Below are 6,000 nucleotides of genomic sequence, written 5' to 3'. Positions count from 1 at the left end.
GGGTGGCCTGATAGTGACTAAAGAGTTATCATTAGAGTATGCCAGTCTCTTGCCCTTATTCAGCTTTTGTAGTTCTTAATTTTGATAAGGTTAGCTTTGGAGTGATTGAGGGAAGTATAATATAGGAAATAGGTGATGAGGGTATCTAAGTTTAAGCAGATACTATTTCATTAGGAACTTTATGGTATCTTTTTAGGTCTTTCTACTTGCTCGCTGCATATACTGACTCACTACAGACTATTGTGTGCTTTTGCTTTCAGGCATATATTTTGCCTTAATATATGGATACATGTGAACATATGCCCTATCTCATGGGACCTGGTCTATATCTAGGTTTTGGGACTCTGTTAGGAAGTGAACCACCTGAAATGGAATTAAAGAATCCTATGAAAGGAAAGGTCTCACCCAAGTAATGAGGCTGAAGAGTTGACATTCCATGGGTTGACATTCCACAGCTGATGTCTCTGGACAGTCTGAAATGAAGCATGCTTGTTGCATTTTGGAAACTTCTTTATTCTTTATCCCTCTGGGGGTTGGACCAAAATTCTTTATAGGGTGCAAAAGGTAGAAGGTCTGGCTTCTTTAATTGCTTTTCTGCTGGACTTGTCCATTGGCAAATTCATACATACCCCCAGCCTGTTTCTATCCTTCCCTAGTGGGCAAGGGCTCTGGAGAAGTGAGACTTCAGGACACATTGGTGAGGTCACCTGCCCAGTGAAGTCAGCATGGCATCACACTAGCATCTGCAACTTGGTGGCTGAAAGGTGGTAAGATATAAAGCAAACTCTGACACCATTTTCCCAGACTATATATTATATAATATTATATTATATTATTTTATTTTATTTTATTTTTGTCTGTAGGGTTATCTCTGGGGCTGCTGGTGCCTACAGTAACAATCCACTGCTCTCAGAGGCTATTTTTCCTGGTTTTTACTATGTAGTGTTACATAAATGATCCCCAAAGCTCAAGACAGGAGCCAGTTCTTAGTGAAAGAGAGAAGTTTATTTCACTGGTGTGTAGAAGACTCCAGATCACTCTGGGAAGTTCTCCCCACACCTTCAAAGAGCACAGTTTTATTGTGGCCCCCTCCTCAAAGGGGTGGAGGGAGCAGGTTTGTTTCACTATTACAGAGTAGGCAGAAACAGACAAAGGCAATCTTTCACGTAATTGCTATATATCTTCCTTATCTACGGTGAGGGTAAAGAAAGGCACTTCTCTACCAGGTACCTAGATTAAAATATCCACATAAGGAGTTGTACCCCTCTTATCCTATGGTTTTGTCAATGTTTCCTTTTTATAAATAAAATGAATAAATAAAAATTAAGAAACAAATTAAAAAATTAAATGAAGAAAAAATAACCACATAGGGTAAATCAGGAGAGTATGCACTCAGTGTTCATCTGTTTTTCATAATAATAGGATAGAGAGAAATTGAGATAGGACAGGGAGGCCTGCTACAGGCCACAAGTATAGCAGACCCCCTGCAGGTGGAAAATGGGGTGCTCAAACCAGGTCCTTGAGCTTGGAATTTGTGCACTTAACCAGGTGAGCCACCGCACAGTACCCCTCCCCCCAGACAATATTTTCAGTTTATCTGCATGCTTGCTATAAGGCTCAGGCAAACATTACTAAAGTTATGGGCCTCTTGGAACATACCTAAAATAGACTTCCCACACAAAGACCCCTAATTTCATCTACTCTATTTCTACTTTGGGTACATGTTTTTTTTTTAATTTTATTTATTTTATGTATTTTTTCCCTTTTGTTGCCCTTGTTCTTTTATTGTTGTAGTTATTATTGTTGTTGTCGTTGTTGGATAGGACAGAGAGAAATGGAGAGAGGAGGGGAAGACAGAGAGGGGGAGAGAAAGAGAGACGCCTGCAGACCTGCTTCACCGCCTGTGAAGCGACTCCCCTGCAGGAGCGGAGCCAGGGCTCAAACCGGGATCCTTATGCCGGTCCTTGTGCTTTGCGCCACCTGCGCTTAACCTGCTGCGCTACTGCCCGACTCCCCTGGGTACATGTTTATGTTGTAAATGACGTCCAATTAAAATTACTTATCAAGGCAAAAAAATAAGGAGTTGAAGCAAGGCATTTATACTTTGCAAAAGGGCGTGCCACCAATGGTGGCCATCAGGCAGCAGTGCACTCTGGAGCCTTCACCCTTCTCCCATCTTTAATACCTGACACAGAACTGTCTCCTCCACCCCTGGGCTGGGCTTCAGAGCTCACAATCTCCTCCTTGCCTAAATAAGGAGAAGAGGAAGAGAGTCTGAGGGTCTCTGCTGGGGGATTAGCAAGCACTGCAAGGAGCTGACCTAAAGAATACAAAACTACTGGCCACAGGTGCTCATAGATAACAATTTATAAAAAGTGTTTTTGTACTCAACTGTTGTTCTATTCATGTTCTTTTGAAGACAGAAGACCTAACCACCTCTCACTGCTTGTGAAGCGACCCCCATACAGTTGGGGCGTTGGGGGCTCGAACGTGGATCCTTAAGCTGGTCCTTGTGCTTTGCGCCATGTGCGCTTAACGCGCTACACTACCTCTGAACCCCGAAAACTGACAGTTCTAAATTGTCAGTTTAGTTGAACTAGCCTTGCCACTGGATCCTTTTCTCTTATATGAGACTGTCATCAGCAGTTAATGTCTTGCAAGTCACAGTTTATTTCTATCCTGCAGATTCTTCCAGAGATTAAGAAGGAACTGATTGTGAACAATTAATTTATAAAATTATTGATAAGAAAAAATGTGTAAATTCTAATATTCAATGTGTATCTCTATCAGTTTGAAGGGAGATTCATTTAGAATTTAATTTATTAAATACCTAAGCCACAGTCAAAGCAGTATTTAAAGCCAGTTCTGATATTGAGGTAAATAACTTACATCAAAACAAAGTAATTTTGTTTTTAATTCTAGTAATTCAAGTTTGACTAACTCTAGAAATTTCACATATGCATCTTAGGTTTGTTCCTCTAGGTTTACTAGTGTCATAGTCCCAGAATCTGTGACTTGTGTAGCTCTGTGCCTTGGCCATGAACACTCTGGCTTTGATAAATTCTTTATAATAGCTCTTTATCCTAATAATCTCAGGAACAGGCCAATATGGACACAGTGTACTAAGTGACATATCCAGCTTCAGCTCTGCTTTTCTTCTGGAGGAACAATGACAACCACCAAAACCATAACAGAATACTCTTTATGAAAGGTAAAACCTAAAAATCTGCTTCCCTTCCTTCCCAAAGAATGAAGTATCAGAGGATTATGTCTTATATTCAATGTTTTGTTTTGCTTCCTTTCCTATTAATCTCTAACTTTGCATCTTTCTCTCCCTATTAATCTCTGTCTTTTCATCTCTCTCTCTGTCGTTGCGTGGATAATTGTGAACATGCCAAGAAATATTAAAACCAATAAAACTTATAAAATTCTTTAAATATATCTGCTCTGCTATTTTCAGTTATGGCAGTGTGTCTTGTGAATCTGCAATGATTATAATATGGAGACCAAATCTAACAAAGTTGGCTTGGAAATTGCTGTTCACTTTATTGGATATTGGAGAGTGAAATATTGAAGAGCAGAGGCTCAGCATCATATACTGTTCATTAGTTGTACATTGATATTCTCTACCTAAATTATCAAGATGCAGTTCCAAATCGGGCTTCCTTTTTTATATGATTTTTAATATTTATTTATTTATTCACTTTGTTGCCCTTGTTGTTTTACTGTTGTAGTTATTATTGTTGTCGTCACTGTTGGATAGGACAGAGAGAAATGGAGAGAGGAGGGGAAGACAGAGAGGGGGAGAGAAAGACAGACACCTGCATACCTGCTTCACCACTTGTGAAGCGATTCCACTGCAGGTGGGGAGCCAGGGTTCCAACCCGGATCCTTACACTGGTCCTTGCGCTTTGCGCCCCCTGCGCTTAACCCACTGCACTACAGCCTGACTCCCCGGGCTTCCTTTTTTAACCATCCCTTGTCCAACTCCTAGTACAGCTTACCATTTTCCCTGTACATTTCTCTCCTCCTAATCACTATGATTATTGCTTCCTTCAACTTTGTCTCTAAAAAATAGAAAAAACATTTTCATTTCTCAGTCTATACATGATGAAATACCTAACTAGTAGATAAGGTAGAAGAGAGGTCCCTGGAATTTTACAATGGACCACTCAGCTTTTTGCTATATGCGGAAGCAAATTATATTACTTTTATCTTTGTGGGGAGATAAGATTTGTGGCCATAGGGCTTGGGTAGATAGCATAATGATTATGCAAAGAAACTTTCCGGCTGAGACTTCAAAGTCCCAGGTTCAATCCTCCTTACCATCATATGCCTGAGCTGAGCAGTGCTCTGGGGAAAAAAAAAAAAGAAAAAAGATTTGTGGCTCTAAATATACATACATGTTATGTCAAATATTTTTAGAAAAGCCTTTCTCAGCAATTACCTATACTTCATATATTAAAATAATAATGATCTGCTACAGAGTAGTGACAGAAAATCCAATAGAAATATGTTTAGCAAAAGGAATGTAATTATTGTAACTATTATAAATCTCATATATTCCCTTTAGGTCACAGGTCAAATCTAGACATGATCATTGCAGACAAGAGGAATGAATTATACTATTTTTAAAAAAAATTTTTTTTTTATATTTATTTTATATATTTATTCCCTTTTGTTGCCCTTGTTGTTTTATTGTTGTAGTTATTATTGTTGTTGTTGTTGGATAGGACAGAGAGAAATGGAGAGAGGGAGGGGAAGACAGAGAGGAGGAGAGAAAGATAGACACCTGCAGACCTGCTTCACTGCCTGTGAAGCGACTCCCCTGCAGGTGGGGAGCCTGGGTTCGAACCGGGATCCTTACGCTGGTCCTTGTGCTTTGCGCCACCTGCGCTTAGCCCGCTGCACTACAGCCCGACTCCCATGAATTATACTATTAAGTCAAGCCTATATTATATACTCCTCACTGAAGCCACAGAACTGACTCTTTTTGATCCACATGGATAAAGACCATAGGAAGTATGAACTTGTAAATGGTCTGAAGTTTCTGGAAAAGGAAAAAGTAAATTGTATGGTCGAGAAATGATAATTTCCATTACAGTCAATTACCACTTCATGAATTCTGAAATTCTAAAACTACCATTTAGTGTTAAGATTTAACTAGAATAAGACAGTTATATTTACAAAAAAGATGAACTAGCAAATGGTTTGGGCTTTACTGGTAGCAAATGCATGCTCATAACTGGTGAAAATTGAATGATCCTTTACTGCATCTTTGCATAAGAATATTTCCTACTTTGAAATTACAAATGCAGAAAGTAAATCCATTGTCAGAATCCTGTTTTTGCTTTTAAAAATAACTTCATTTTGGATTATATAATAACAGAAGTGAAGCATAGGGACTAGGAAGAAAAAAAGGATCTATTGTCCTTTGTCATTACTGTTTCATTCTGTCTCCCCTCATTTTCCTTATGTACGTCTTGCAGGAACATATTCAAGGGGAAACCAGATAGTTTACTGTTCATTTGTCAAAACGTTAAGGCATTTTCTTTTTTTCTTCTCCACTTAATGGGAGTTTGTGAGATATTTTAAAAAGGAAGGACTATAGTGTAGAAAGACTGTAGGACAGCATGATAACTAGAACCACTTCTATTACCTGAAATTTCTTCTTGTGAAGCTTTATACCTCTTCTTAATTAAAACAGAAATTAGCAGAATAGGAATTCCAACATAGAAGGTTTATTTGAAATTTCATCCTTTTGATAGATGTGCTTGTTTTATGCTATCAACAATCACTACAAAAGATTGGACTCTGGTTTAAAAATATTTATATTTTTTATATTTACCTTTTTTTTTTTTTTTTGCCTCTAGGATTATTGCTGGGGCTTGGTGCCTGCACTATGAATCCACTGCTCCTGGAGGCTATTTTTCTCTCTTTTGTTGCCCTTGTTGTCATTGTTATCATTATTGTTGTTATTGCTGCTGTTGTTGTTGGAAA

This window comes from Erinaceus europaeus, chromosome 7 (assembly GCF_950295315.1).
Source record: "Erinaceus europaeus chromosome 7, mEriEur2.1, whole genome shotgun sequence".
NCBI lineage: Eukaryota > Metazoa > Chordata > Mammalia > Eulipotyphla > Erinaceidae > Erinaceus > Erinaceus europaeus.
This window is presented reverse-complemented; position numbering follows the sequence as displayed.